The sequence below is a fragment of the Felis catus genome, chromosome B3 (genome assembly GCF_018350175.1).
Source record: "Felis catus isolate Fca126 chromosome B3, F.catus_Fca126_mat1.0, whole genome shotgun sequence".
Taxonomy (NCBI): domain Eukaryota; kingdom Metazoa; phylum Chordata; class Mammalia; order Carnivora; family Felidae; genus Felis; species Felis catus.
In genome coordinates, this window is record NC_058373.1 from 22,734,416 (window position 1) to 22,753,541 (window position 19,126).

Below are 19,126 nucleotides of genomic sequence, written 5' to 3' on the forward strand. Positions count from 1 at the left end.
ACACACACAAGTTTATTATAAGGAATTGATTCACACTATTATGGAGGCTGGCAAATTCTAAGTTCTACAGGATGAGATGTCAAGCTGGAAACTTGAAGTCTGAAGACCAGCACGGTTGAACCCCAGGAAGAACCAATGGTTCAGTTCAAGTCTGAAGGCAGGAAAACAGCTGACACCAGATCAAAGACTACCTGACAACAAAACTTCTCTTACTTAGGGTCAGCCTTTTTATTCCCCTGAGGCATTCAACTGATTGATGTGGGAGACCACATTATGGAGAATAGCCCATATCACTCAGTCTCCAAATCACTCAGTCTCCTGATTGATTGATTGATTGATTGATTTTTAAATTTTTAAATAAGTTTTAAAATGTTTATTTTTGAAAGAGAGAGAGAGAGTTCAAGTGTGGAAGGGGCAGAGAGAGAGTGACAGAGGATCCAAAGTACGCTCTGTGCTGACAGCAGTTAGCCCGATGCAGGGCTTGAACCCATGAACCACGAAATCATGACCTGAGCAATAGCCTGACATTTAACTGACAGAGCCACCCAGGTGCCCCTTATTTTTAATTTTTAAGTTCATTTTTTAAGAGAGAGAAGGGAAAAAAAGAGTTCATGAGCAGGGGCAGAGGGGCAGAGGGGCAGAGGGGCAGAGGGAGAGAGAGAGAATCTTAAGCACACTAAGCCTGGAGCCTAACATGGGGCATGATACCACAACCCTGGGATCATGACCTGAGCCGAAATCAAGAGTCAGACTCTCAACCAACTGGGCCACCCAGGTTCCCAGTCTTCTTATTTAAATCTTATTCCCATACAAAACATCCTCACAGAAATGCCTAGAATATTTTTTTGGAAGCAATAAACTTTATAGGAAACTGGAAAAGGAGCAGAGTGAGAATTACTCATGAAAAATAAAAACACATAATTGTATCTTCAAGAGTTTTCATGAAACATTATGACCTATCAGATTAAGGTATTCACATTGTCTAACAAAAATGAACTGATCTAAGCAAGGGCAGCATGAAAATATTCTAATGCAGTGTTGCCCAAGAGAACTTTCTGTGATGATGGAAATGTTCTATTATCTCTATGTTGTCTAATACAGAATCTGCCAGCCACATGGATACTAACAATATGGGTAATGTGATTGAAGAACTGATTTTTTTAAATTTAAATACAAGTCAGTTAACATATAGTGTAATCATGGTTTCATGAATAGAATTCAGTGATTTATCACTTACATATACCACCCAGTGCTTATCCCAACAAGTGCCCTCCTTAATGCCCGTAACCCAGTTAGCCCATTCCCCCCCCACCCAGCACCCTGCCAGAAACCTTAAGTTTGGTCTCTCTATATTAGTCCCTTATGGTTTGAGACTGAGGAACTGAATTTTTAATATAGTTTAAACAACCACATGTGGCTAGTGGCTACCAGTTGAACAGCACAGCTCTAATCTCTCATGGGTCAAAACAGTGGTTTATTTGTGAGACTTCTCGAATCACTGCTGAGAGGTACAGAGGGTTGGGGATGGAAAGAGAGGAAAGCTCTTAACAGATTTATTTAGCTACTTAAACAAGTTCTGAAACTCTCCACATCTTTCGGAGGCAGGGCATGAAGAAAAGACTCTGGGGAGACCTGAGTACACCATTGAACTCCTGGCGAATACCAAGGCACATAGAAAGCCTAGGGTTTGACTCACTCAGATGGGAAGATGCTTATGGTCCACACACAGAATCTGAGCCTTGGGTCATCTGTGCATCATCTGATGGGGCTGGTGGGAAGGTGGGGGTGCTCATTTATGGACAGGGTTTCCAGGGCTAGAAGTGGATTTAGAGGTGGAGGGAGGACCTGAGGGCCCCTTCTGGCCAAATCCTAGGCCTTATACTCCTTTTGGTATTAGCCAGCACTTGAAGGGCTCAGATCTCCCCCAGAGTCCTTTCCTCGCATCCTGCCTATGCAGACTGGACAGGCATTTTCTTTTGGGGGATTAATGCCTTATTCTTGCTTTTGAACACTTTGTTGGGATCCAGCTTTGTTCACAAAGGAGTTGGTCTCTTCTGCAAGCAGGTTTGTGCTGTGGGTTATGGATTGATACATGTTGAACCATTTTTTTTTTGTCTTGTGGGCTAATTCCATAGCTGATGAAGTCCTACTGCCACTGTGGCAGACCCATGTGCATGATGAGCAGGTGATAGTAAGTGGTAAAGGTATCTGTAAGAAAATGCCAGTATAACACTCTGTCCAGGAACCAGATTTCAGTGTCACACTAACACTGCTTTCCCTCTTTGTAGACAAGGAAAACTTCCTATTCCTGTTGCGAGGATCCAGCTCAAATATCACACTTGGAGAATCAAAGTGAGTCTTCTCTGGCTGGTTCTCACTGGCTTCAAGACCATCATCCTCCAGGTTTACCAGGGTTGGTGGATTAGGGAGTGAATACACAGAAAACTGGTTGAATTGAGTCAGTTTTGAGATTCTGTTAATTGCCATGATGCCCAGTAGAATGATATGCTCATCCAGTTTCACATTCCATGTCCTGTGGAAGCCAATGGTCATCAGGTAAAAGTTCTTCACATCCTCAGGTAACACACAGTTATTTTTTATTCCCATGAAGAAATCATATGACATTAAGCAGGTTTTTTTTCTATGATAATCACCCTCTGTCACACCTGGGGAAGATTCTAGTATGCAGGTGATTCCCAGGGTCAGCTTCTCCAGGTGTGCTTGCTACAGCCTGGGGGCACTGAATCCTCCATATTCTATGCATGGTGGGGGACACCAGAGGCTGGGCCATCAAGTTCACTGCATTTCCAGAGTAGTAGTGCTCCATGCAAAAAGCCAGGAGGGCAGAGATTAGGTGCCTGGGATGCTCTGGGAGTAGTAGTTCCCCAAGGCCTTCCCAAGGACTGGCCACCAATGGAGTCCACTTCACAGAGGAAGGGATGGGGTGGGGAGCAACTCCTCCATCCAGACCCTCCCAGCCCACCTCTAAAATATATTTTTACAAGAGACTCTATTTATTTTAAAATATTTTTATTTGAATATAGTTAACACACAGTGTTCCATTAATTTCAGGTGAACAACAAACTGATTTGGTAAGTTTATGCATCATACTATTACGCTATGTTCACCATCTGTCTATGCTACCATCTGTCCCAAAACATCTCTATTACATTATCATTATGCTGTGTCTTCTATTCCCATGACTTATTCATTCCATAACTGGAAGCCTGTAACTCCCATTTTCCTTCACCCATTTTGCTCATTCCCACATCCCCTCTCCTCTGGCAGCCATCAGTTTGTTCTCTTTATTTTTAGGTCTGATTCTGCTTTTTGTTTGTTTGTTCATTCATTTGTTCTGTTATTTAGATTCCACATATAAGCAAAATTATATAGTATTTGTCTTTATCTATTTGATTTATTTTACCTAGCATAATTCCCTCTAGGTCCATCCATGGTTTCATAAGTGGCAAAATCCATTCCTTTTTAATGACTGTGTAATATTCCACCATATTATCTATCTATCTGTCTATCTATCTCACATTGTCTATATCCATTCATCTATCAATGGACACAAGGATTGCTTCTGTATCTTGACTATTGTAAATAGTAGTGTGATAAACAGAGTTGTGTATGTCTTTTGATTTAATGTTTCTGTTTTCTTTGGGTAAATAGTGGAATTATTGGATCATATTGTATTCCCATTATTAATATTTTGATGGATCTTTATATTCTTTTCCACAGTGGCTGCACCAATTTGGATTCCACTAACAGTATATGAGAATTCCTTTTCCTCACATCCTTGCCATACTTATTTTTATCTTTTGATTTTAGTTATACTGACAGGTGTAAGGTGATATATCATTGTAATTTTTTTTATTTATTCAATATATGAAATATATTGTCAAATTGGTTTCCATACAACACCCAGTGCTCATCCCAAAAGGTGCCCTCCTCAATACCCATCACCCACTCTCCCCTCCATCCCACCCCCCATCAACCCTCAGTTTGTTCTCAGTTTTTAAGAGTCTCTTATGCTTTGGCTGTCTCCCACTCTAACCTCTTTTTTTTTTCCTTCCCCTCCTCCATGGGTTTCTGTTAAGTTTCTCAGGATCCACATAAGAGTGAAAACATATGGTAGCTGTCTTTCTCTGTATGGCTTATTTCACTTAGCATCACACTCTCCAATTCCATCCATGTTACTACAAAGGGCCATATTTCGTTCTTTCTCATTGCCATGTAGTACTCCATTGTGTATATAAACCACAATTTCTTTATCCATTTGTCAGTTGATGGACATTTAGGCTCTTTCCCTAATTTGGCTATTGTTGAGAGTGCTGCTATAAACATTGGGGTACAAGTGCCCCTATGCATCAGCACTCCTGTATCCCTTGGGTAAATTCCTAGCAGTGCTATTGCTGGGTCATAGGGTAGGTCTATTTTTAATTTTCTGAGGAACTTCCACACTGTTTTCCAGAGAGGCTGCACCAATTTGCATTCCCACCAACAGTGCAAGAGGGTTCCCATTTCTCAACATCCTCGCCAGCATCTATAGTCTCCTGATTTGTTCATTTTGGCCACTCTGACTGGTGTGAGGTGATATCTGAGTGTGGTTTTGATTTGTATTTCCCTGATAAGGAGTGACGTTGAGCATCTTTTCATGTGCCTGTTGGCCATCCGGATGTCTTCTTTAGAGAAGTGTCTCTTCATGTTTTCTGCCCATTTCTTCACTGGGTTATTTGTTTTTCGGGTGTGGAGTTTGGTGAGCTCTTTATAGATTTTGGATACTAGCCCTTTGTCTGATATGTCATTTGCAAATATCTTTTCCCATTCCGTTGGTTGCCTTTTCATTTTGTTGGTTGTTTCCTTTGCTGTGCAGAAGCTTTTTATCTTCATAAGGTCCCAGTAATTCATTTTTGCTTTTAATTCCCTTGCCTTTGGGGATGTGTCGAGTAAGAGATTGCTACGGCTGAGGTCAGAGAGGACTTTTCCTGCTCTCTCCTCTAGGGTTTGGATGGTTTCCTGTCTCACATTCAGGTCCTTTATCCATTTTGAGTTTATTTTTGTGAATGGTGTGAGAAAGTGGTCTAGTTTCATCCTTCTGCATGTTGCTGTCCACTTCTCCCAGCACCATTTGTTAAAGAAACTATCTTTTTTCCATTGGATGTTCTTTCCTGTTTTGTCAAAGATGAGTTGGCCATACGTTTGTGGGTCTAGTTCTGAGGTTTCTATTCTATTCCATTGGTCTATGTGTCTGTTTTTGTGCCAATACCATGCTGTCTTAATGATTACAGCTTTGTAGTAGAGGCTAAAGTCTGGGATTGTGATGCCTCCTGCTTTGGTCTTCTTCTTCAAAATTACTTTGGCTATTCGGGGACTTTTGTGGTTCCATATGAAATTTAGGATTGTGGTTCCATATGAAATTTAGAAGAATGCTGGTGCAATTTTGATTGGGATTGCATTGAATGTGTAGATAGCTTTGGGTAGGATTGACATTTTGACAATATTTATTCTTCCAATCCATGAGCAGGGAATGTCTTTCCATTTCTTTATATCTTCTTCAATTTCCTTCATAAGCTTTCTATAGTTTTCAGCATACAGATCCTTTACATCTTTGGTTAGATTTATTCCTAGGTATTTTATGCTTCTTGGTGCAATTGTGAATGGGATCAGTTTCTTTATTTGTTTTTCTGTTGCTTCATTGTTAGTGTATAAGAATGCAACTGATTTCTGTACATTGATTTTGTATCCTGCGACTTTGCTGAATTCATGTATCAGTTCTAGAAGACTTTTAGTGGAGTCTATCGGATTTTCTATGTATAGTATCATGTCATCTGCAAAAAGTGAAAGCTTGACTTCATCTTTGCTTATTTTGATGCCTTTGATTTCCATTTTGTCTGATTGCTGATGCTAGTACTTCCAACACTATGTTAAACAACAGCGGTGAGAGTGGACATCCCTGTCGTGTTCCTGATCTCAGGGAAGAAGCTCTCAGTTTTTCCCCATTGAGGATGATGTTACCTGTGGGCTTTCATAAATGGATTTTATGATGTTTAAGTATGTTCCTCCTATCCCGACTTTCTCAAGGGTTTTTATTAAGAAAGCGTGCTGAATTTTGTCAAAGGCCTTTTCTGCATCGACTGACAGGATCATATGGTTCTTACTTTTTCTTTTATTAATGTGATGTATCACGTTGATTGATTTGCAAATGTTGAACCAGCCCTGCATTCCAGGAATGAATCCCACTTGATCATGGTGAATAATTCTTTTTATATGCTGTTGAATTCAATTTGCTAGTATCTTATTGAGAATTTTTGCATCCATATTCATCAGGGATATTGGCCTGTAGTTCTCTTGTTTTACTGGGTCTCTGTCTGGTTTAGGAATCAAAGTAATACTGGCTTCATAGAATGAGTCTGGAAGTTTTCCTTCCCTTTCTATTTCTTGGAATAGCTTGAGAAGGATAGGTATTATCTCTGCTTTAAACGTCTGGTCCAACTCCTCTGGGAAGCCCGCTGGTGTTGGACTCTTATTTGTTGGGAGATTTTTGATAACCGATTCAATTTCATCGCTGGTTATGGGTCTGTTCAAGCTTTCTATTTCCTCCTGATTGATTTTTGGAAGACTGTGGGTGTTTAGGAATTTTTCCATTTCTTCCAGGTTGTCCAGTTTGTTGGCATACAATTTTTCATAGTATTCCCTGATAATTGTTTGTATCTCTGAGAGATTGGTTGTAATAATTCCATTTTCATTCATGAGTTTATCTATTTGGGTCATCTCCCTTTTCTTTTTGAGAAGCCTGGCTAGAGGTTTGTCAATTTTGTTTATTTTTTCAAAAAACCAACTCTTGGTTTCGTTGATCTGCTCTACAGTTTTTTTAGATTCTATATTGTTTATTTCTGCTTTGATCTTTATTATTTCTCTTCTTCTGCTGGGTTTAGGCTGCCTTTGCTGTTCTGCTTCTAGTTCCTTTAGGTGTGCTGTTAGATTTTGTATTTGGGATTTTTCTTGTTTCTTGAGATAGGCCTGGATTGCAATGTATTTTCCTCTCAGGACTGCCTTCACTGCGTCCCAAAGCATTTGGATTGTTGTATTTTCATTTTCGTTTGTTTCCATATATTTTTTAATTTCTTCTCTAATTGCCTGGTTGACCCACTCATTCGTTAGTAGGGTGTTCTTTAACCTCCATGCCTTTGGAGGTTTTCCAGACTTTTTCCTGTGGTTGATTTCAAGGTTCATAGCATTGTGGTCTGAAAGTATGCATGGTATAATTTCAATTCTTGTATACTTATTAAGGGGTGTTTTGTGACCCAGTATGTGATCTATCTTGGAGAATGTTCCATGTGCACTCGTGAAGAAAGTATATTCTGTTGCTTTGGGATGCAAAGTTCTAAATATACTGTCAAGTCCATCTGATGCAATGTGTCATTCAGGGCCCTTGTCTCTTTATTGACCATGTGTCTAGATGATGTATCCATTTCTGTAAGTGGAGTGTTAAAGTCCCCTGCAGTTACCACATTCTTATCAATAAGGTTGCTTATGTTTATGAGTAATTGTTTTATATCTTTGGGGGCTCCGGTATTTGGCGCATAGACATTTATAATTGTTAGCTCTTCCTGGTGGATAGACCCTGTAATTATTATATAATGCCCTTCTTCATCTCTTGTTACAGACTTTAATTTAAAGTCTAGTTTGTCTGATATAAGTATGGCTACTCCAGCTTTCTTTTGGCTTCCAGTAGCATGATAAATAGTTCTCTATCCCCTCACTCTCAGTCTAAAGGTGTCCTCAGATCTAAAATGAGTCTCTTGTAGACAGCAAATAGATGGGTCTAGTTTTTTTAATCCATTCTGATACCCTATGTCTTTTGGTTGGCGCATTTAATCCATTTACATTCAGTGTTATAGAAAGATACGGGTTTAGAGTCATTGTGATGTCTGTATGATTTATGCTTGTAGTGATGTCTCTGGTACTTTGTCTCACAGGATCCCCCTTAGGATCTCTTGTAGGGCTGGTGACAAATTCCTTCAGTTTTTGTTTGGGAAGACCTTTATCTCTCCTTCTCTTCTAAATGACAGACTTGCTGGATAAAGGATTCTTGGCTGCATATTTTTTTCTGTTCAACACATTGAAGATCTCCTGCCAATCCTTTCTGGCCTGCCAAGTTTCAAAAGAGAGATCAGTCACGAGTCTTATAGGTCTCTCTTTATATGTGAGGGCACGTTTACTTCTTGCTGCTTTCAGAATTTTCTCTTTATGCTTGTATTTTGCCAGTTTCACTATGATATGTCATGCAGAAGATCGATTCATGTTACGTCTGAAGGGAGTTCTCTGTGCCTCTTGCATTTCAATGCCTTTTTCCTTCCCCAGTTCAGGGAAGTTCTCAGCTATTATTTCTTCAAGTACCCCTTCAGCACCTTTCCCTCTCTCTTCCTCCTCTGGGATACCAATTATGCGTATATTATTTCTTTTTAGTGTATCACTTAGTTCTCTAATTTTCCCCTCATACTCCTGGATTTTTTTATCTCTCTTTTTCTCAGATTCCTCTTTTTCCATAACTTTATCTTCTAGTTCACCTATTGTCTCCTCTGCCTCTTCAATCCGAGCCGTGGTCATTTCCATTTTAATTTGCATCTCGTTTAAAGCGTTTTTCAGCTCCTCGTGACTGTTCCTTAGTCCCTTGATCTCTGTAGCAAGAGATTCTCTGCTGTCCTGTATACTGTTTTCAAGCCCAGTGATTAATTTTATGACTATTATTCTAAATTCACTTTCTGTTATATTATTTAAATCCTTTTTGATCAGTTCATTAGCTGTTGTTATTTCCTGGAGATTCTTCTGAGGGGAATTCTTCCGTTTGGTCATTTTGGATAGTCCCTGGAGTGGTGGGGGCCTGCAGGGCACTTTCCCTGTGCTGTGGTGTATAACTGGAGTTGGTGGGCGGAGCCACAGCCCCCAGCCCACCACTGGGGCCACATTCAGACTGGTGTGTGCCTTCTCTTCCCTCTCCTAGGGGCGGGATTCACTGTGGGGTGGCATCTCCCATCTGGGCTACTTGCACACTGCCAGGCTTGTGGTGCTGGTGATCTGGTGTATTAGCTGGGGTGGGTAGGCAAGGTGCATGGGGGCAGGAGGGGCAGGCTTAGCTCGCTTCTCCTTAGGTGATCCACTTCAGGAGGGGCCCTGTGGCAGCGGGAGTCAGACCCGCTGCCAGAATGTTGGCCCCGCAGAAACACAGCGTTGGGTGTTTGCGTGGAGCAAGCTAGCTCCCTGGCAGGGACTGGTTCCTTTTGGGATTTTGGCTGGGGGAGGGGGGAGGGGGATGGCGCTGGGGAGCATCTTTGTTCCCCGCCAAACAGCTCTGTCCTCCCGGGGCTCAGCAACTCTCCCTCCCTTTGTCCTCCAGCCTTCCCGATTTTCGAGCAGAGCTGTTAACTTATGACCTCCCAGATGCTAAGTCACGCATGTTGTCAGAACACACTCCATCCAGCCCCTCTGCTTTTGCAAGCCAGACTCGGGGGCTCTGCTTGGCCGGCAGGCTGCCCCTCCGCCCCGGCTCCTTCCTGCCAGTCCGTGCCGCGCACCGCCTCTCCGCCCTTCCTACTCTCTTCTGTGGGCCTGTCGTCTGCACTTGGCTCTGGAGACTCCATTCTGCTAGTCTTCTGGTGGTTTTCTGGGTTATTTAGGCAGGTGTAGGTAGAATCTAAGTGATCAGCAGGATGCGCGGTGAACCCAGCATCCTCCTAGGCCTCCATCTTCCTGTCTTGACTGATCTATCATTGTAATTTTTATTTACATTTCCTTGATGACTAGTGATGTCAAGAACTTTTTCATTTGTCTGTTGGTCATCTGTATGTCTCTGGAAAAATGGCTGTTTAGGTTAGTGTTTTTCATAGTTTTTTTTCATAGTTTTTTTTTTAATTTTTTTTTTATCATCATGATAAGTGTACTCTTTAATCCCCATCACCTATTTAAGCCATTCTCCCACTTTCCCCCCCACCCCCTATGGGTAACCATCAGTTTGTTCTCTCTAGGTAAGAGACTATTTCTTGGTTTGTCTGTCATTTTTTTTTACCTTTTGTTTGTTTTGTTTCTTCAATTTCACATATAAGTGAGATTATATGGTATTTGTCTTTCTTTGACTTATTTCGCTTAACATTATAATCTCTATGTTGTTGCAAATAGTAAGATTTCATTCTTTTTTTATGGCATGGAAAGATGCTGTTGGTGAGAATGCAAACTGGTGCAGCTACTGGGGAAAACATTATGGATGTTCCTCAAAAAGTTAAAAATAAATTTACCCTATGATCAAACAATCACACTACTGGGTATTTACCAAAACAAACAAACAAACCCCAAAAATAAAGCAACAAACAAAAAACACTAATTCAAAGGGATACATGCACCCTTATGGTCTTCTACCCATTTTTAGTGTAATTATTTCCTTTTTTGGATATTGAGTTGTATAAGTTATTTATATATTTTGCATATTAACCCCTTATATTGTGTGTATTAAAACCTTATTAGGTTTTTAATCCATTTGAGTTTTATTTTTATGTATGATGTCTGAAAGTGGTCCAGTCTTATTCTTTTGCATGTAGCTGCCCACAATTTCCCAACATCATTTACTAAAGAAATTGTCTTTTATCCATTGTATTCTTGCCTTCTTTGTAACAGATTACATGACCATATAATCATGGGCTTATATGTGACATCTCTACTTAGTTCCATTGATCTATGTCTCTATTTTTCTGCCAGTACCATATTGCTTTGATTAGCACAGCATTGTAGTGTATCTTCAGTATGTAATACTTCCAGCTTGGTTCCTATTTCTCAAGATTGCTTTGCCTATTCATGTTTTGTGTGTGTGTGTGTGTGTGTGTGTGTGTGTGTGTGGTTCCATACAAATTTAGCATTATTTGTTCTAGATCTGTGAAAAATACTGTTGATATTTTGATAGGTATTGCATTGAATTTGTAGATTGCTTTGGAGAGTATGGACATTCTAACAATATTAATTCTCCTGATCCATGAGCATGAAATATCCTTCCATTTAAATAAATGTAGATATATCATCTTCAATTTATTTCATTAATGTTTTATAATTCCCAGAGTAAATATTTCACCTCCATGGTTAAGGAGGCATTTTATTCTATTTTGGTAAAATTGTAAATGGAATTGTTTTCTTAATTGATCTTTCTGCTATTTTGTTATTCATGTATAGATATTCTACCAATTTCTGAGTATTAGATTTGTATCCTGCAACATTGCTGAATTAATTTATTACTTCTAATAGTTCTTTGGTGGAGCCTTTAAAGTTTTCTATGCATGGTGTCATGTCATCTGCAAATAGTGACAGTTTAACATCATTTTTACCAATATGGATATTCCTTATTTCATTTTATTTCCTAATTGCTGTGGCTAGGACTTCCAATACCATGTTGAGTAAAATTGGCAAGAGGGAAATCCTTGTCTTGTTGTCTTATAGAAAAAGCTCTCATGCTGAATGTTGAATTTTGTCAAATGCTTTTTTTGCATTTATTTAGATATGACTTTTATTCTTTTTAAAAATTTATTTATTTAAATTCAAGTTAGCTAACATACAGTGTAGTATTGGTTTCGGGAGTAGAACACAGTGATACATCTCTTACATATAACAACCAGTGCTTATCTCAACAATCCTTAAATTTGTATGGAACCACAAAAGACCCTGAATACCCAAAGTAATATGGAAGAAGAAACCAAAGCAGAAGACATCACAATCCCAAACTCTAGCCTCTACTACAAAGCTGTAACCATCAAGACAGCATGGTATTGGCACAAAAACAGACACATAGACCAATGGGATAAAATAGAGACTCCAGAATTGGACCCACATATGTATGGCCAACTAATCTTTGACAAAGCAGGAAAGAATATCCAGTGGAAAAAAGGCAGTCTCTTTAACAAATGGTGCTGGGAGAACTGGACAGCAACATGCTGTGAATCTTTGATGATGTCCCCCTTCACACCCTTATTTCCTTCATTGTTCTGTCCACCCATGTCAAACTTTTCCTTTCCCTCTTCAGCTCCCCATCTCCCTAAGTCACATGGAATTTACCCCCCCTCCTCTCAGGCTTTCAAGGGATAAAGAGGACTTCCAAAAACAACAAATTGAGGTTAAAAAGGAAGGAAAAAGCTATTTGGAAACAAAACTGGATGTTTCTTCACTCAGATGGGTTATGGAGACATTCGGAGAGCTGCTAGAATTTCATCAGTCACTTGCCTAAAATTTACTCCAGAGCCTGCATCAGATTACATGCCAGGACAAAAGAAAATCTTAAATTTCCTGAATATTAGTAAAAAAAAAATATATCCCTGATTGCGTTGGGAAACCTCAACTTGTTTCATTTATGTAAAAAAACACAATTTGGATAACAATATGGAGAGTAAGTTACATGTGTTTGTGGTGGGGGAGTTAAGATGGTGGAGTAGTAGGAGGACTGGGGCTTGTCTCCTCCCTTGAACACAGCTAGATCAACCTCAAACTATTTTTGAACACCTTGGTAATTGATCTGAGAATAAACAAAACAATATGCTTAATTTGAGAGAGAACACAGCAAGTATGTGGTTTGGAGAGATGAATTAGGGAGAGAAAAGTGGTAGTGTTGCTGAGGAGTGGGAGCTCTTTTCACGAAGAGGAGAAAAAGAGAGGGGGAGATTGAGCAGTGAATCAGGTTTGTGCAAGAAAAGCACTCCCCCCAAAAGTAGTAAGAGAAAAGGAGAGAGATAAAGAAAGGGTGAAAACACTTTACCTATGAAATTGGTAGAATAGTAGAACAGACCAACAAAACTAAGAGATGGTTCTTCCAAACAAGTAATAAAATTGATAAGTCTCCTATCCAGAATTCTCAAAAACAAAAAAGAAAGGACCCAATTTTTTTTAAAAAAAAGTCACAAATGAAAGAGGAGGGATCACAACTAACAACATAGAAATTTAAAAATATATATATATATATATACATATATATATATATATATATATATATATATATATATCATAAGAGAGTATTACAAAAATTATATGCCAACAAACTGGGCACCCTGGAAGGAAAGGATAAATTACTAAAAACATACAGACTACCAAAACTGAAACAGGAACAAATGAAAAAATTGAACAGACTCATAACTAGCAAAGAAATCAAATCAGTAACAAAAATCTCCCAACAAACCAAAGTCCAGAGCCAGACAACTTCCCAGGAGAATTCTAACAGACATTTAAAGAAGTTAATAACCTTTATTTTTATCTATCACCTCTCTATTTATCTAATCTATCATCTATCTATCTATCTTCTATCTGTATAAATTCAAGTTAGTTAACATACATAGTGTAGCATTGGTTTCAGTAGAATTTAGTGATTAATCACAGACATGTAAAGCCCAATGCTCATCCCAAGTGCCCTCCTTAATACCCATCACATTTTAGCCCATCCCACACTCATCTCCCCTCCAGCAATCCTCAGTTTTCCATATTTAAGAGTCTCATGGTTTACCTCCTTCTCTATTTTTCTTATTTTTTCTCCATTCTCCTGTGTTCATCTGTTGAGCTTCTTAAATTCCACATATGAGTGAAATCATATATTTGTCTTTCTCTGACTTATTTTGCTTAACATTATATACTCTAGCTCTATCCATGTTGTTGCAAATGGCAATATTACATTCTTTTTGATTGCTGAGTAATATGCATATATATATGTTATATATTTATTGAATAATATTGAACAATATATATGTTACTCATATATATTTATTCATATATATATAAATCACTTCTTTATCTGTTCATCAGTCAATGGACATCATTTGGGCTTTTTCCATAATTTGGCTATTGCTGATAGTACTACTATAAACATTGGGGTGCATGTGCCCCATCAAATCAGTGTTTTTGTATCCTTTAGGTGAATACCTAGTACTGCAATTGCTGGATCCTAGGGTATTTCTACTTTTAAGTTTTTGAGAAACCTCCATACTGTTTTCCAGAGTGACTACACCGGCTTACACTTCCACCAACACTGCAAAAGTGTTTACCTTCCTCCACATCCTCACCAACTTCTGTTGTTTCCTGAATTGTTAATTTTGGTCATTCTGATAGGGGTGAGCTAGTGTCTCATCGTGGTTTTGATTTCTATTTCCCTGATGATAAGTGATATTGAGCATCGTTTTTTGTGTCTGTTGCTCACCTGTATGTCTTCATTGGATAAATGTCTGTTCATGTCTTTTGTCCATTTCTTCACTGGATTATTTGGTTTTTGGATATTGAGTTTGATAAGTTTTTTATAGACTTTGTATCCTATCTTCTATAGATTTTGGATACTAACTCTATCTGATATCATTTACAAATGTATTCTCCCATTCCATCAGTTGCCTTTTAGTTCTGTTCGTTTCCTTCTCTCTGCAGAAGTTTTTTTTTGTTTTTTTTTGTTTTTTGTTTGTTTGTTTATTTGATGAGGTTGCAATAGTTCACATTTGCTTTTGTGTCCCTTGCTTCTGGAGACGTGCTTAGTAAGAAGTTGCTGAAGCCTAGTTCATTGAGGTTGCTGCCTGTTTTCTCTTCTAGGATTTTTATGGTCTCACACTTAAGTCTTTCATCTATTTTGAATTTATTTTTTGTGTATGGTGTGATAAAGTGGTACACTTTTATTCTTCTGCATGTGGCTATCCGGTTTTCTCAGTGCCATTTGTTGAAGAGACTGTCTTTCCATTGAATATGGAGCATGCAGGCCTGAAGCCTGCTTCAGATTCTGTGTCTCCCCTTCTCTCTGCACTTCCCCCACTCATGCTCTGTCTCTCTCACTCAAAAATAACATTAAAAATTAAAAAAAAATATTCGCAAATCAATGTATACACCACATTAATTAAAGAATAAGACCATATGATTCAATAGATTCAGAAAAAGCATTTGACGAAACACAGCATAACTTCTTGATAAAAAACCTCAACAAAGTAGGGATAGAAATAACATATCCCAACATCATAAAGTCCATATATGAAAGATCCACAGCTAATATCATCCTTAACAACAAAAACAGATACATAGGTCATTGGAACAGAATAGGGAACCCAGAAATGGACCCACAAATGTATGGCCAACTAATCTTCGACATATCAAGAAAGATAATCAAATGAAAAAAGTCTCAGGGCACCTGGGTGGCTCGGTCTGTTAAGTGTCCAACTTCAGCTCAGGTCATGATCTCATGGTTCATGAGTTTGAGTCCCACATTGGGCTCTGCACTGACAGCTCAGAGCCTGGAGCCTGCTTTGGATTCTGTGTCTCCCTCTCTCTCTGCCCCTCCCTTGCTCACAAACTGTTTCTCTCTCAAAAATAAATAAATGTTTAGGGGTGCCTGGGTGGCTCAGTCAGTTCAGCATCTGACTTCGGCTCAGGTCATGAACTTGCAATTTGTGAGCTCAAGCACCGCATCGGGCTCTGTGCCAATATCTCGGAGTCTGGAGTCTGCTACAGATTCTGTGTCTCCCTCTCTCTCTGTTCTTCCCCCATTCACATTCTCTCTCTCTCAAAAATAAATGAAGATTAAAAAATATTTAAAAATAAATAATTAATTAATTAATTAAAAATAATCAAAAAAGAAAAAGAAAAAAGTCTCTTCAGCAAATGGTGCTAGGAAAACTGGACAGTGACATGCAAAGGAATGAAACTGGACGACTTTCTCACACCATACACAAAAATACATTCAAAAGTAATGAAAGACCTAAATGTGAGATAGGAAACCACAAAAATCCTACCGAAAAACACAGGCAGCAATCTCTTTGACCTCAGCCATAGCATTTTCTTACTAAACATTTCTCTGGAGGCAAGGGAAACAAAAGTAAAAATGAACTACTGAGACTTCATCAGGATAAGAAACCCCCACACAGTGAAGGAAACAGTCAACAAAACTAAAAGGCAGCCGATGGAATGGGAGAAGACATTTGCAAATGACATATCTGATAAAGGGTTACTTTCCAAAATCTATATAGAGTTTAGCAACCTCAACGCCCCAAACACAAAAAATCCAGTTAAGGAATGGGCAGAATTCATGATTAGACAATTTTCTAAAGAAGACATCCAGGCGACTAAGAGACACATGAAAATATGTCAACACACTTATCATCAAGTAAATAGAAATCAAAACCATGATGAGATACCACCTCAGACCTGTTAGAATGGCTAAAATTAGCAACACAAGAAACACTAGGTTTTGGTGTAGATGCAGAGAAAGGGCAATCCTTTTGCACTATTGAGGGGAATGCAAACTGGTGCAGCCACTGTGGAAAACAGTATGGAGTTTCCTCAAAAAATCAAAAATAGAACTATTGTTGGATCGAGTAATTGCACTAGTAGGTATTTACCCAAAGGATACAAAAATACATATTCAAAGGGGCACATGCACACCAAAGCATGCATTTATAGCAGCATTATCAATAATAGCCAAGGTATGGAGACAGACCAAATGTCCATAGACTGATTAATGAATAAAGATGTGATATATGTATTTTAATGGAATATTACTCTGCCATCAAAAAGAATGAAATTTTGCCATTTGCAACAACATGGATGGAGCAAGCATGTACAATGCTAAGCAAAGTAAGTCAGTCAGAGACAAATACCATATGATTTGGCTCATATCTAAAGTTTAAGAAATTAAAGATGAGCACATGGAGGGAGGGCAAGAAGAGAGGGAAACAAACCATGAGAGAGTCTATTTTTTTTAATGTTATATTTATTTTCAAGAGAGAGTGGAGCTGGGGAGGGACAGAGAATTGCAGAGGATCTAAAGCAAGATCTGTGTTGACAGCAGCGAGCCCTATGTGGGGCTTGAACTCACAAATCATGTGATCATGACCTAAGTTGAAGTCGGATGATCAAGTTACTGAGCCACCCAGGTGCCCCAAACCATGAGAGATTCTTAAAGATAGAGGACAAACTGAGGATTGATGGAGGGAGATAAATGGGAGATGGGCTAGAAAGGTGATGGGTATAAAGGAGGCCACTTGTTATGATGAGTACTGAGTGTTTTAAGTGATGAATCACTGATTTCTACTCCTGAAATCAATATTGCACTGTATGTTAGCTAACTTGTATTTAAATAAAAAATTGAAAGAAAAATAATGTGGGTATAAACCAGTGAGTTCTATATTACTGTTTTACTGATTCATGGCTAAAATTTTAGAATGCCATAAATCTCTATTTGGGTCTGTGTGTTTATGTGTGCATGTATGCATGCACGTATGTTCTGTTTATGTGATATTTTTCTACTTCTGGATAGTGTTATCAAATTAATTTATAAAACACCTTACAGATATTCAGTATGGATCCTTTTCAGTATGATTTAGACACAAATGAGTGATAATGTAAATTAAGCATTACTAGACTGAAACCAATACTAGACTGTATGTTAACAAACTTGAATTTAAATAAATAAATAAATATAATAAATAAATTTTGTAAAGAATAAAAAAGAAAAATAATAATTCTTGAAACTCTTGGAAGTAGGGAAACTATTCTGAATATTTGTTTTGTTTGTAAGTTAACATGACCTGGAGTAATCTTTGGAAAATAAAGATAGTTTTAAAACTATCGATAAATTCCCAATAGGCATGTTTTCAGAGTTGTCAGTATTCAACATAATGAAGAAACAATTTATTCTACCTAGATTTACTAGTGAAACAAGTTTATGTTATCTCTAGTAAAGGTTTACAATTATAAAGTGTCAATCCAGTCAAAAAGCAAAAAGTATAATAAAACCTAGTTTATTGATTCATGTCAATTATGACAATAAGAATGGGGAGGGAAATACTGTTCCCATTGGGATTTCTCTTTGGAAATTGCTTTGTCAACAAGAAAAAATATATAAAGATTTGCTTTATTTAATGTCCCATGAGTTTTTTTTTTATCAATTCATGCATAATTGTTCAGAACAAGCTAATTAAATAGATGTAAGTGGAGTAGAATTTTATAAATAAACTTTTTAACAGTAATTATGTTTTATATGTCTACTTAAAAATAGGTTAAAATATTTATGATAACTTGATACTTAAAGCTATGCTAAGTTAAACGATGGATATTCGTTGAATATCTAGATCGTTTAAATGTTGAAACATAACTTGATGAACATAAATTTATCTACTTTTGGAATCTTGTTCTTATATGGTAAAAATAACGAAAGTATATTTATCTCTGTTAGTAAACATGAGATATTGTACTGCGAAAAAGTCATATGACACTAGAAAATTATTAAATAATGTATTTATAAATTTGCTAGAGAAATTTGCTACTTTTTATAAGAAAAGGAAAGAAAGACATGTCTTTGTTAAGGGGAAAAGAAGTAATTTTGTCCTAGAGTAGAATGACTGTATTTTTTTTTCAAAATGAGAAAGATAAAAAGAGTAGGACAAAAAGTAAGTAGATATTTAAATGTATTGTAAAAGAAATCTTGGGGAAAAAAATGCTATCTTAGTAGTCAGAGCTATTAAGACTGAATTTACTTAAAATTTTTAAAAAAATGAGCTTTTATGTCAAAAGCATATTGGTGTAAAACTAGAATTTGGGTTTCTCTGTAAAAAAAACAATAGTTTTCATAGATTATTAGTCTGCTCTTAATAAGAAATTATTTTAAAAGTTTTTTTTTCTTTACTTTTTTTATTAACCTGCCTGGAAAACAAAGCTTTTGTGTTTTAGAGTAATTTTCTGTGCTTTATGTTATTTTTATCAACCCTATGATCACTTAAGAAAATCAAGTTTTCTTGGGGCGCCTGGGTGGCGCAGTCGGTTAAGCGTCTGACTTCAGCCAGGTCACCATCTTGCGGTCTGTGAGTTCGAGCCCCATGTCAGGCTCTGGGCTGATGGCTCAGAGCCTGGAGCCTGTTTCCAATTCTGTGTCTCCCTCTCTCTCTGCCCTTCCCCTGTTCATGCTCTGTCTCTCTCTGTCCCAAAAATAAATAAACGTTGAAAAAAAAATTAAAAAAAAAAAAGAAAATCAGGTTTTCTCAATTGTAAAAGATATGTTATGCTCACTATTATATAACCTTCTGTATTTGCTTTTGAAATATTTTATGAACAGATAATCAAAATTTTAGTTAATAAAGTGTTCAGA

General features: G+C 37.8%; 1 pseudogene; it reads right to left on the bottom strand.

The window, feature by feature from the left end:
• Window positions 1–1,984: 1,984 nt before the first annotated feature.
• On the bottom strand, window positions 1,985–2,712 carry LOC101087407 (annotated as a pseudogene).
• Window positions 2,713–19,126: the final 16,414 nt, after the last annotated feature.